At 36.3% G+C, this 15,192-nt stretch overlaps 1 pseudogene; it reads left to right on the forward strand.

The window, feature by feature from the left end:
• The first annotated feature begins 1,467 nt into the window (after window positions 1-1,467).
• On the forward strand, window positions 1,468-4,051 carry LOC148035678 (THO complex subunit 7A-like; annotated as a pseudogene).
• Window positions 4,052-15,192: the final 11,141 nt, after the last annotated feature.

A 15,192-nucleotide genomic window follows, 5' to 3' on the forward strand; every position in this document is an offset into this window, starting at 1 on the left:
AAGAAGAGGAAAACTGTTTTCAGCCTCCACCTTTGTGTGTATTCCCCCATTGTGCAAGCAAGAAAGCTACAAGTGAGACTCCTTCCTTCTCTCCCACAATCTTGACAGAAAGTTCTTAAGGAGGCAAGTCGTTAGGTTAGTTTGTGTGGGAGACTTGGAGTGTGAATGCAAAAAATCTTCCTTTTATAGTCACCCGCCCAACTCACCACATCTTAGGCCTCTATTTGTCAAATGCGATAGGGTTTCCATTGGCTAGTTTTAGTTTTTTGTCAAGTGTTAGGAGTGCTTATAAAGAGACCTACTTGGCTTTTGTCTGGCTTTTTTTGCTCTTCATACACATACTTTTGAGTTTCCATTTCACATCTCTGTGGCTCATCTCTTCCCATATGGCATGAGTGCATAGGCTCCCACTTCTATGGCTTGCTCCTCTCGCACACATTCAGCTACTATCCGTCTTTTCTTCTATGGTGCAATTGGGGCACCAACTAGGTCTTGCACTGCCTCTCCTTGTGCCATAAAGATAGATATCCCTTTTCTTGTAGTTTTCCATTCCAACAACCCTTCCAGCATGTCTAAAGAAGAGTTACGATCCCTCCCCATTGCTTCTACCAAGGCAGCGAGTCTTAAAATGAATAGGGATGTCACCTCCATAGTATCCAAGTAGCTAGCATAGAGAAAGTTAGGCCTTTCCCATATGTTCTTTTTGCCACCCCTCTAGGGTCCACAAGTGCACAAATTTCGAGGAGGACTCCACCAGAAGGAAAGGAAAATCCCCATTGAGAACACCACCAAGAAAAGGAAAATCCCCATTGAGGACAGCAATGTCCACTCAAATTATAGATATAACAACCTCTGAGATGCTTTTGGATTTCCTTATTCAAAGTAACATTGAATTATCATTTTCCCAATTGCCAAGGACATGTTCAATCTTGAATGGTATCTAGATTAAGTAGAAAATTATTGCAAAGACTTTTGCAAGGACTATGTAGAGTTTGAAGATTTGGTAGGTCCAATTTGTTGAGAATAGCAAAAATGATGTCTGCCATAAGTAGCTTTGTATGAGAGATACGACAAAGATGTATGCTCTAGAAGCTCTAGGAAGAGATGTTCAAAATCCCATAATCACAGTGAGGAATAGTGGTACTACCCAAAAGCTATATAAGCATGTACTTGACACTCATTTCAATGGAATGGTACTTTCAGTTTGAGTCACTCAAGATTGTTACGAGTCCAAGCTAATCTATCTTGGAACCTAATTCACTTGAGTTACAATCTCTTCTCTCTATCATGTATCGGTTCTATGATTTGCATCCACCATAGCCAACTAGCTCTAGATCCGTGTTTCTTCACATGGTATCAGAGCCATGGCAAGCTAGTTTGGCAAGCAAGTTCTAACATCCTACTGGGCCGACCAAAAATTATGACTCATAATAACTAGGCAGGGAATGCCTCTCTTGTGATGATGCAATGGCTATAGAGGTCACCACAACAAGTAGCAGGGTTGCTTCATTTGACACACAGTCATCCTCAAGGGCTGCACCAGCCTTCTGCATCTGACACACAACCATCCTCAAGGGCTGCACCAACCTCTCAGGTCCCCCTAGTCGTCAGCCAAGTGGAGGAAGGCCCCTGCAAGGAGAGAGGAGGTCTCCATCCACTATGCCATTGGCCCTACCAAGGATGATGCCCTCATCAGACAACACCTCCTCACTAGAACTACCACAACCCAGGGGAGCCTCCTTGGCAAATGAAGGAACAAGTCCCACACACTTTGCATGCGATGTAGGAGATGCAGCTTCCACATCTAGAAGAGTTGTTGTGCAGCTTATGCTTACCCTGCCAAAGCGATTATGTCACTACAATTGGAGTGTGAAAGCTATTAGATGAAAGACAACAGGTACTTGCAGAATGCAACATCTACGACATCTACCTAGGCCCTTCAAGAGACTGCTATGGAAGTTTGTCGTTTTCACTACTACTGAGATCGAGAAGGAAGGCGATAACCTCATTGATTGCGAGAAGTTGTACAAGTCCTTTCTACATGAACTCAATACTTTTGAGCTTCCACTCCAAAAGACCAAGGTAATCATTGATGCCAATAGGCGCGAGCATGAGAATTTCAAAGAGTTGCAAAATGAGATCTGCCAACAAATTGTACAGGCTCAAGAAGATATAGAATATTTAAAGATCCAACTGGAGGATAGTAAAATTGAATGCCAACACAAAGAAGAGTGTGAAGTGATCAAAAGATTGATAGGGGCACAACCACCAATATCAAAAATAGAGAAAGTTTTGGATGAGCTTTCAAAGGAGCTTGCAGCCTTGCAAGTTGAAAATATGGCTACATCAAAGACCTTAGAATTACGAAAGAAGCAGGTTTCACTTCTTCTACATGTGGTTAACAATTTATGAAGTACCATTAAAGATGATTTGAAAAATGCCTCAAAAGTGCCCCGAATTCGGGCATGTTTCTGCATTACCTATGTTCTTTATGGCATCTCCATAATCCAATGGATTGACATGTCCCTTAGGGTTTACTTACTTCTTTTCTGCAGACTCTAGTTCTTTGTAAATTTCTTAAATTTCAAGCGACTCTCTCTACTTGGTCTCATTTATTTTGTAATGATCTCACAAAATCAAATGGGATTCCAAAATCTATGTATCCCAAGTATCTTATCAAATAAGCAAAGAGCTTCAAGAATGAAGAACAAGACAAAGAAGAAGTTCGAAGAATGCCAAAGAAGCATGCAGAAGAAGATACTTTCCGCTACTACAAACAAAATGTTTTGCAAAAATTTTCTATCATGGATCATGTTTTTCCCAAAGTGGATCCTTCCCATAGTGGATGTAACAAAACACTTACCAAAATATAAAGTTTCAAGCCTTAACTTGACTAGGCTGCCAAAGAGCTAGTCTCCCAGGCCATGTCATCATGTAAGGGAGGCAAAAGCCAGCAAGGGTAGAGACTCATCATTTGAGAGGGGATGTCGAGAATAGAAAATGATGCTTGTCCATAAGTGGCTTTGTATGAGAGATATGACAAAGATTTTTGCTCTAGAAGCTCTAGGAAGAGATGTCCAAAATCCCATAAGCACGATGAGGAATAGTGGTACTACCCAAAAGTTATATAAGCATGTACTTGACACTCATTTCAATGGAATAATACTTTCAGTTTGAGTCACTCAAGATTTTGTTTATGATTCCAAGCTAATCTGTCTTGGAACCTAATTCACTTGAGTTACAATCTCTTCTCTCTATTATGTATTGGTTCTATGGTTTGCGTCCACCATAGCCAACTAGCTCTAGATCCGTATTTTTTCACACAATTGTGCAAGTGGAGTCAAAGATTTTTATTCACATACCTATTGGCAAGTCACCCATAGTGAAGATATCATTTACAAAGAAGTGTGGAAGACATTCTTTGAAAAAAATTTATGGTTTAGATATTATGTGCTCTCTCCATCCAAGGAAATGTAGGCTTATGTTGAAGTTTATTGCATTCATTGTATATTCTCTTATGAAGTATCCAATGAAACCTAATGTGCAGCAATTTGAGGTAGTGAAATCCTCCAACTATTATCTACTCAAGGAGATGGAGGATGACAATGACGTGGAGGACTGGATTGACCCTCAAATGGAGGTATCTATTGCAAAGAATCTAGATGTTGCTCATTTTAAAGCTGAGACTATTATGGAAGAAAGCAATATCGAGGTCCCTGATATATCTAAGTTATCCTCAAGCCTTATTATACCCTCTCTGCCAACCTTTCCAATCAAAGACAAGGAATGCTTGCTATTGTCTAACATCCAAAGAAGGCTCTTTAATTTGAGAGAGGACTATTGTTTGGTAGTTATTGAAAAATATTGTGCTGATATTGATGGTATTATTGATATTGAACACGAGTCTAAATATGAATTTCTCTTACTAGATATACAAATGTCCAATGACAAGTTCATTGATGCACCTGAGGTCTTGTCCATGTGTTTGACCAAAGCAAAAGATGCTGAGAAGGAATTACATACTATTAATAAGGAGTTTTATGAGCTTTAGAAAAAATCCAAAATTTCCAATTTTGGGAGAGAAGAGTCAGAGTATGTAAAGGAACTCAAACACATCAAGGAAACATAATCAATTAACTTATGGAATTCAAGTAAACTAGAGAATGATGAAAATCAAATGCTAATAATTTATTTCTTTTTCATAAGTATCCAAAGATATTTTACATTTTATTTTTACCACTTTCTTTCTTACATCTCCTTTTCATCTTATATTCTTTTTCTCCAGTTGGAGATTGCAGGTGAGGATAATTTCTTGGGAAGAGGCAAAGGATCAAGAAGTAGTAGTGGCTCTATCAAGGATATTGCACTTAGACACTACCGCGCCAGAATTGATGCCCATATTCTTTTGATTTTACATAGCACTTTCTTTGAGGAGACCTCGTGGCCCATTCTTTGTATAAAAGCTCTTACAAGGCTTATTAGCTACTCAATATTATAGCATAATTCCCACAAAGTATTGTTTCTTAAAAAGACAATGGCCATTCAAATTTTTGGATATGCTCCTAGCTACTCTACCTCCAGAGCTCAATAGTTTCTTGCATTCTCCTCTTATGCTTTGGCACAACAAACATATATAAGATCCATAGCTAGCCATAAGAGGAGAAAATTTATGCATTATAGAGGAAAGATGCTCAAGGATGAAGAGGATGTAAATGCTATTTCAAGCTAGCTAGCCCTTTGTATCTTTGGCTATTTAGATTTCACAAACATTTGTCATATTCTTTAGTTTTTGAAGTCACCTTTGGAAAAACTAGTTTAACTCCTCAAATGCATTTCTTTTTTATGATGAATCGTGTCTTGTGCTATGAAAGTAACATGTACGAGCTTAATAGTGGGGTTTTTCCATTCCTTGGCTACTATAAGTTGCTAAAGACTTGTGCTTTTCCACAAAATAAGGCCCATGAAGTAGAAGAATGTGATGCATCATATAATAAGCAAAAGTTAGTTTATATCATTTGGCTTTTTATTTCAAAAATGCAAGATTGAATTTTTTCTCTATATTAATAAGTAGAAAGTAATACTCTTTTTTTCCATGCTTCCTTTACTACTTGAATAAGATTTGTAATTCAAGATCTGTACTCTTCTCAATATCTGAATGATATCTATTGTTGCATGAGCACTTTTAGAAAGATGTTGAGATGTCTCCAAACCTCCATTCACAGAAATGCAACCTAGGATGTTTTGGTCACATTTATCGTGATCTCACACAACTCTCTCTGATACTCCCACTTCATGTTTACTTGTTTTCCATTGTGATTTCCAAGAAACCTTTTGGCCTTTATACCTCCCATAGAGACATTCGCTAAGACATCTCTTGTTTTTTCTAAATCCATCGGGTCCTGTCTCAACTAAACATGTGCCCCATGAAACCCCATTCTCGAGATTAATGCTTCACATTTATCAATACACTCATTCGATAAGGATATTGTCTTAATTGAATATGCACAGTTAAGATGAAATATGATAAGCTTATCAATTATTCTAATCTCTACATGCAAAGTACAAATATGAACATTACTAAGAGATATTGAAAGAATATGATCCTATATGCTCTCCTTATTTTTGAATTTCTTAAATCTATGGATTCTCCAGTTAGGACTCTTCTTACTAGTCGTAAATTACTCCAATCTTTAGATCAGATGTTTTCCATGCAATAAATTCAAGGGTATTTTGCATTGGCCCCACTGCATATCCCAAGCATACATTTGATGGTCCTTAAGCTAACACTAATATGCCATTCTACATTGAAACAATGAACCCCATCAACTATTCATGTTTCTCCTTCACCTTGAAACTTAATAATATTACAATTATCTATATGAGAGAACAACCATTTCAAGGTTTGATGACTTTCAATTGGTACTTCAGCTACACCAATCTACTAAATGTCCATCTCAAACTGAATCTTAGGATGTTGTTTGTGTCCGCTACTATTACTCTATTCTAGTGCCTTGCTCATGATACAAATGCTGACTCTTTTGATCTTTTGTTCTTTTTGAATTTGCGCTTCGTCCATCTTTAGCACAAACTTCAAAATACCACCACATTCTTGTACAACAAATTTATACATATAGACCATTGCAACTTGTACTCTTTTAAGATCAACCAAAATATTATTCAATCTGTTGTATCTAATGATAGCTTTTGTTTTCTATTTTTTGTAAGTAGGGCATAGACATTTCAATATGAATACACTCCCAAAATACATTTAAAATCCTACAATTCACAGATGTCTAGCAACTAAAATTGCAAGAGGTAGAGGCAAACCAAATGCACTTATGGCATCTATGATTTTTGAACCATAGTTTAGAGAGACATGCTAACCTCTACGGCTAATACCTACCTTGTCACATGTCTCAACTACTTCATTTGGTTTGATAGTTCCCTTCAAGTCTTTCATGTTGAGAATTAGGCAATCACACCCAATGTAGGCCCTTTGTATGAAGTAGTTGTGGACTAAGGATATGCAGGCTTGTTCAATCCCATAAGCACAGTGGTGGAAAGTGCTACCTATCCTAAAGCTATAAAGCATTGTACTTGCCTATCATTTTGAATGCAATGTCATAGTACTTTTGTCCTTTTACTCCAGTGTCTTTGTCATTATACACAAGATTTTCTTTATGAGTCCAAGTTTCAATCTTGGAACCTAATTCACTTGTGTAACAGTTAGTCTCTTCACTGTTAATGTCATCATGAGTCATGTCTTCATCTTCCACCCACCATAGCTACCATGCTCTAGATCCATGATTCTCAACATGGTATCAAAGCTTAGTCGAGCATGGCTCAACTCTCCTCTCACTCCTCTTAGCTTTGCTCAACCTCAAGTAACCTTAGTTTGAATGCATGATTTCAATTTCTCTCTTGAACTTCACACTCACTATTTGGTAGCCATAGCCAGATTGGATCCACAGTACTTTGAGCTCTTATATCTCTCTCTACAAGCCTTATCTCTCTGAGCATCCTTTTGGATTTCTCTTCTTTGACTCCCTCTCTTCTCCCTGACACATCATAGTGAGACATTAGCCCCTCTGCAGCCCGACATTGTTGAAATTTGACATTGTTGTCCTGTCTACACTTGTCACAATTCGTTCCATTGATTCTTCTCTGTTGCACACCACGATTTAGTTTGTAGCTATAGGGCTTTTAAAGCTCCATATTCAAGCTCTCTCCCCATAGAATATCTCCAAGAAATTCTTCTCCTATGAGCTGTACCAGAAGAAAAACCAGTAGCTACCTGCAAACCCTAACAGGGAAGCCATAGCTTCCTCATTTCAAGCTTAAAAATCTCTTCACTTTCTCACCTCTCTCAGTTCAAAGAAGTCCATGCTACTTTGATTCACTAAGTCACTGAAGCTTCCAGGAAGATTTTCCCTTCAAGTTAGCAAGAAAAAGATTCAAGAGAAGACCAAGCATCCATAGCCGCTAGACTCAAGCTCTTCTCCCACATCAATTTATCATCCTTCTCAATCAACTAGAGTTCATGTCATTCAAATTTGATCAATTCCAGCAAATAAAAACTTCAAGAAAAAGATTTGAAGCAACATTCACTAATCAAATCAGCAAGGAGATGAGATTTTGGAAGATTTGTGAAGATTGGAAGACTCAAGCAAAGATAGTATCTCTTGATACTATTTACCACTGCCATTGCTTGTGTCTCTTAACACATTCAAAGTCAGCTTATTTCTAAGAATTTTGGTGCTGATTTGATGTTGTTCCAGCCACTCTAGCATGGGCAAAGACTCTCCAACATGTCGCTTCAAAGGAGTCGGGTTTCATACCTAGCAGACCCGCATAAAGCTTATCCTGATGAAGAAAGGCCCATGGGCCATCCCTAATGGACAAGAGAAGAAGCCCCAAGATGCTGCCCTTGCAGCAATATTTGGTAAAAAAATGAAGACAAGGCTCAAGCCATCATAAAGCTTGAGTTAGATGATAACTATATCCACCATGTGGATGCTTGTGACATGTCCCATGGCACTTAGATAGATTGGACACATTTTTTGGTGCCTAGTCAAAGTCCTCAAAGTATGGTCTATTAATTGAAATTTTCACACTGGACATGAAGCCTAATTCATCCCTAGCATCTCATGTGAACTACATGGAAAGTCTTCTAACCCAGATTGCATGAATAAATCTAAAAATGGATGAAGATATATGTATTGGTGTCTTGTTAAAAATTTTACCTCCATATTATGATAATGTTTCAACCACTTTAATCAATATGCAAACCCTAAATTGGTGAATATTAAGGCCTCCTTGTTAGAACAAGAAAAGAAGATTAAAGGAAAAGAATAAACTGCAAAAGATAGACAATTGTTGTATGTTAGTAATAGGAACAAAAGCAAAAATGACTAGTTAATTTGTGACTTTTGCAAAAAGGATCATACATACTAAAAAGTTATGTCATTCCAGAAAGAGGTCTTAGAAGGCCTATCTTGAGGCTTTAAAGGAAGAAGAAGACCATGAAGCAAAAGAAGAAGAAGAAGAAGAAGAAAAAAACCATCAAGAGCAAAAGCGCAAGCCTCACTAGTCCTTCTATTTTGAGTTTTTTGATAGAATTTTTTGAAGTCTTGTACAACCTTGCCCTAATGCTTCTGTCACATAAGCTTAGTAAACTCCTCACGTAACTTGGTACTACAGGTCTCTATACACTTTGTAAAGCCCCTATCACAGCCTCTAGATATCTACCATGTTTTTGGTACCCACATTTAGATTTTTTTGCGACAGCCTCTAGATGATTACCATGTTTGTGGTGTGCCCACACTTTGCAGATGGTTGCTCACTAAAGCCTCTACACACTTTGTACCTTTCTGGTTGTGATTGAGGAGGGGTGTTGAGAATTAGGCAATCACACCCAATGTAACCCCTTTGTATGGAGTATTTCGGCTAAGGATATGCAAGCTTGTTCAATCCCATAAGCATAGTGGTGGAAAGTGCTACTTATCCTAAAGCTATAAAGCATTGTACTTGCCTATCATTTTGAATGCAATGTCATAGTACTTTTGTCCTTTCACTCCATTGTCTTTGTCATCATACACAAGATTGTCTTTATGAGTCCAAGCTTCAATCTTGGAACCTAATTCACTTGTGTAACAGTTAGTCTCTTCACTGTCTGTGTCATCATAAGTCATGTCTTCATCCTCCACTCGCCATAGCTACCATGCTCTAGATCCATGCTTCTCAACATTTCAATAACACTTTCAAAGTTTGACCTCTCAAATCTGTATTTTTTGGTGATCAAAGAATTCTTAAAGTATATTTTTTATTCATAGTTTGTTTTAAAAGTCAGATTATTTCCTCATTCTCTCCAATATCAATGCCTGAAATAACAGAGACGAATCTCTTTGTAAGATTCAATCTCCTTTTTTAAACACATTTACACAAGTCGATTATATTTTTTAACAATCTTTTCTTTCTCTAAATCCTACAAGAGTTTCCTCTAAGCATAATATTTTTTCTTGCAATGTTTATTAATATTTTCTAGAATGTCAAGCTTGTTCATTAGCCCAAAATTAGTTGTTTGTGCAATTGTTTATGCTTCTCTCATTTCAAGCATCTATCTTGTGCATACAAAAGATGCAGAGCTAGCCACATGCAATACCCAAACATTCCATCACAACCATCTCCAACATATCTTATGTTGTGGTATATTGAGAAAAGGAGGAGGCATACCTATTGAAGGGTCTTCTAGATAAATATTTTCATCCACCCACAAATCTATATGCTTCTTTCCTTCTAGTCGTAACCTATTAGCCTCATCCTTATCTAATAATGCTAGATTATATATACTTCTCTATGATGATTAAATTGGATCTATTTGAATAGCAAGTTTATATTTGCATACACTTGTGTTTGTGTTACTTAAAGAGGTATTGTTAGACATTTTAGCATAATAGAATCAACCAGGTGATAATATCATAGAGAAGAAAAGCAAGTGCAAAATAGAGAATGGCTCAAGAAAGAAACCTGGAAGAACAAATGAACGTGTTTTGATGCACAAATCTTAGCTTTGCAAAATTTTGCAAGTTCCAAGAGACAAGCGAGTGAAAAGATGATCCTTGATATGGATCAAAGAATGGAGGCATCTAATGGCAGACCTCATTAATGAACCATATATTACCTTATTAATCATATATAAACAAAAAAATATAGAGATTTTATTACTCTAAAACCTCTTTTAATTAGAAACTTAATCGTTTTCTTACAATTGCTATTTTTGAAATGTTTTTGGCTCTAATGGGGCAAAGTTTGAGGCTGAAGCTCTTGTGAAATATTAGAGGGCTAATTTGTGACATTGTGGACTACTCTAAAAACAAAGCAAATAGGCTTTCTACTACTATTTATGTAGGGAGTACTCTAATCTACCTTGAATCTATAGAACATTATTGCTTTTAGTTGTCTCGACGAATAGATGGATTGTGTGGATTGTTTTGGGTATTCTTGTTCTACTATAGTAGATTGAAAACATAGATTTTTGGGTTGAAAGAAGACTCTTGCAAAGCTTTAAAATAGAGAATTATCGGTCTATGTGGACTAGATAGGTACCAAACTATTGTAATATATGTTTAGGCATGTTTTTGAGCCTCATACATATTGTTTGATGCTTGATGGTAAACATAAATCATACGGGATGAATTAAATTAGGTTTTCACTAAGCCATAGCCTTAGTTTCATAGTCTTCATGTGGATGCATATGTTATACAAGGATTGAGCTTAAGCTCTTATAGGATGAATATATTCTATATTTGGGATCTATCTCTCAGATTGATGTTGCTTTCGGTTTTCAATATGTGTTGTAAACTCTTCTTACTAGAGTCTTGGTGGTTTTCAACCATACATGACAAATACCTTGATCATGTTAATCAAAAATGTTATGGTTAAATAGGACAAGCGTCGAGCACTCGATCATCTAAGCAGCTAAATATATTCCATCTAATTTCAATGAATACTTTTAAACAAATTTCTTACTCTTATTCTTTGCTAGTTGACAACAGAGATGCATGTATCTAAGTAGCAATAAATATGGGTGCAATGCTAAAAAAAGATGTCAAATTTTTTATTATTTAATTGATTATATGGCCTAAGGGCAATTTTTAGAAAATTGGGGTAAAAATGGGCCATCTAGAACCGTGACAATGATTTTTGTAACATCATTTTTTAATTTTACTTTTCTCATTGTCATTTTCCATTGATATCATTACCATGCTTAACACATAACTTCTCTTCATAAAAGATTTTAACATTATGCTCAACTTAAATAATGCAAAATATTTACAACAAAGAGATTGCACAAAAAATATATTTGTATTAATAATTGTTTTTTTCCATGACTCTTGTGATTTTTGGGCAACCTCATTCATGTTGTTAATCCGATAGTCTGCATTGACCACTATAGCTCTACTGACCATAAGGCCTAGAGATTTTTTAAATTCTTCTATAACCTTGGCTTCTCTTTGTCTTGTTTGATGGTGGTAAAGGCTTTAGGTCAAGGGCATATTTCAACAACCTCTCACCTGCTCTTCACCACACATTATAATTGGAAGGGGGTCCTCATATTTGTTTTACTGACTTATGTTTTCTTTACAAGGGTCATTGGAGTTTGATCCACTTTGATATTCTTGCTTGAGAGGTCATCCTTATGAATTCTCTTTCAAGAATTCATGGCATGGTAAAAATGTATAGTCAATAGTCTTCTCTTGTTTTCTAGATTTGTTATAGGTATTCTTTACTTTTTCCTAACAAGTTTTAAACCCTAGTGCTGCTAGACTTGTTACTACCCACTTGGATGCTAGTTTTGAAGATATTGCTTACTTTGAGAGACCTTTCAAATTTCTCCTTCAAGATGTCCCAGTACAAAGTGATGCACACAGTTGTAGATGGAGAGTTATCTCAAATGTTTCTAGGACTATAGATTCAAAGTTGTTGAATATAGATGGGGTGAATGTAATCTTTTTTCTTTTGCTTTTAAGTTAAAATTCTCTTGTGTTCTCAACTAATTTGTTGTGTGCTTTGTTTCAGTGCAAATATTACCCTGAGTCATATATGTGGTGGATAAGGGAGAGGTGCTTTGAGAATTTTGGATATGGTAATAATACCAGTGGACCCTGGCTCCCCTCTTCCTCCTAAACCTTTGAAGGGCAAAGCCAATGGATAGGTAAAAAGCAACAAGCAAGGATAAGGGAATTGCCAAGTCAACCACCAAAAAGACTTTTGTTGCCTCTACAAAGAAAGGTAAGTGCATAACGAAGTCAACCGCCAAAAATACTTATGTTGCCTCTATAAAAAAAGGTATGCCAATGCTTTCTCTTTTGAATCTTGATCCATATTCTCTAAAGCCTCAAGAGAAGAGGGTTCCCATGAAATTCAAATTCTTCTAGCAACAAAAAATAGGCTATAGAAAGGAAACTAGTGATTATAAGTGAAATGGATGAAGATGAACCGATGCCAAAGAAGGAGAAAAGTTCAAAGGAAGAAGAAATTGAAGATAAAAAAGCTAACTAGCCTTGTATCTAAACCTTTATACATTTTTACTACAATTACATTACCATTGTATATTTTTACTTCAATTTTGTAACCCACATATAATGAGTTTTTGGATCTTACTCACACAAATTCTTTGCAATGCTTATGAGTGTTTATTGAAAAATACATTTGGCAATAATATTTATGAGCAAGAACAAATTCAAAATTGTATATATATTCATAGTTCAAAACTCAAAATACTAGGAGGCAAACACCTCATACAAGAGAAAGAGCATTCAACTCTTCTTCCAATTGTGCAATGCCATTGATCTTGAACTTATACCCAATAGTTGTATTGTCTAGAAACTCCAAGTGTCTCTTACATTCTTGAGACTCCAATTAGAAGTTACATTAGCCTCTGCTTCTTGTCCAATTATTCACACCTCTAATCAAAACCCATAATAAGATATTATTGACAAATATTGTAAGATATAGCCAAAGACTTAGAATAGGCATTGCACCATATAAAATCACCCTCCCTAAATTTCTAGGATAGTCCTAGAATGTTGTCCAAATCCTCCTCTAAAAACTTTCTACTTAGCCATGAAACCTTTATTCTTTGTAAATTTGATGTTATAAATCAAGCTACAAAGATGTGTAAGGATACAAACCATGACAAATGTATTCTTCTCAATATCCTTCCAACATATACAAAAATCCCATATTCACTAAAATAGACTTGTGGTTTGATTAAGATAGGTAACCTCTGCAAATTCTTTATGAATTGCATAGAACATGCCACTAAGATTCTCCATGGTCAATCATTCAAAACTTGTCGATGGAAAGATATCTAATACTGGAGCCCCAAGAGGAACACCAAGGAAAAGGGAATTCTCTTGCAAGAAAATCTATCTTGTAACACCAACAAGCTTTTTTATTAGGTTTCATATGATCACAATGAAGAAAAGAACACCAAGCACAACAAATCTTCATGCAGCATCATGTAGATCTCCCACGGATTTGATAGAATCAACCATATTCTTCAGTATCTTCATAAAATCCATCAATATAACAAAGAAATCAAAGGAATACACCATCTTTGAATGGAAATACATCACATAGTATTCATCTTCAATATCTTCATAGTCTTCTCTCTCAATCTCTCATATACAATCACTCTGTTTTAGTAGATTTGGCTATCTCTGACTCTCTCTCTCTCTCTCTCCATCAATAATACATCATATCCTCACTACAATCTCTCATAATCACTCATAATAATCCTTCTTAGGTCGTGGATACCCCTCCCAAGAGGTATGTCTGATATGAAGAGTCACCAGAGCCACTACAGTGTCCTTTTATAGCTCACTACTATCACTTCACTTCAGTCTTCACTTGAGTCTTCAACAGCTACTTCTTTCACTTCTTTTAGCTCTTTTGCACTTGTGTTCACCTCTTTCCAAGGCTAGAAAACTTTCCCAAGCTACACATACATTCTACTGAACACATACAGAAGCATACAGAACAATCTACAGAACAGTACCAGAACAGCTACAGTACAGAGACAGAAGATCTATAGAAGGTTATAGAAGGTCATCAAAACCTCATAACTCATAATCAAACCATTCCAAACTCTCAAAAACTATTCAATAAGCTTTCATAAGATCTCAATCTTCATCAATCATCAATCCATGCTTCCTTACAGAAGACAATTAGAACAAAACAGAAGCTATATAGAACCAATCAGAACCTATCAGAACCTCATATCTCCACTGAAAATCATCATGAACTTCCAAAACATAATCAATATGATCCAAAACACTCTCAAACCACTTCCAAACCAATCATTCATCTCATAAAATCAACATTCAGCTCTCAAAAACAACAAAAATCAGCCAAAAAATAGGTCATTTCAACACTCAACATATCCCCACACTTAATAAGGAAGCGTCCTCACGACCCAGGAAAAAGGGAATACAAGTTCATTCAAAAGCTCAACTTTGATCTTCAATACATCTTCAAAAACAATCTTTCCAACCACGACCCCAACTTATCACATGTATCTGATATAAAAATACAACGAAATGAAAACCCTTTATACATTAACACTTCTTATCAAACTAGAAATCACAACAAACTTGTAAAGGATATAAAAGTTTTCTTCTTCTTCTGCATCAGCATCTTCAACTATCCAACCAGGACCCCATCACCACAATTCTCAAAAATGTAGCTCGCACGAAAGCCAATCGAATAGGCAATCACCACGATCTTATTACATCAATTAGCCCACAACACAAACACTACACACAACACAACCATCTGAATGACTCCTCCAAAAAGAGAGATTTTATCATTAAAAATCATCCACCATACATTGCAAAGGTATCAATGAAGTTGATCCCTCTTGAAAGATTGGTGATTTCAGAAATGATCCATAGACAAAGATTCATCTACAAATGTCTTGGGAGGATTCTGAAAAACCTGAAGGCAACACATCCTTTCCAACATGACAAGGTATCTGCTAGGCAAACAAAGGGCATGAAAAGACAATATATCTAGCTGCTGGAAATCAATGCTCACATTGACATTCATGCACAACTTTGGAATAGGCTTTGAATCATTATGAGAATGCCTATGCATATACGCCAGGTACCAAGCAAAATGAGCTGTCAA

The sequence above is a fragment of the Lygodium microphyllum genome, chromosome 5 (assembly GCF_053477565.2).
Source record: "Lygodium microphyllum isolate KBCC chromosome 5, Lygodium_microphyllum_v1.1.10, whole genome shotgun sequence".
In the NCBI taxonomy this organism is placed as follows: domain Eukaryota; kingdom Viridiplantae; phylum Streptophyta; class Polypodiopsida; order Schizaeales; family Lygodiaceae; genus Lygodium; species Lygodium microphyllum.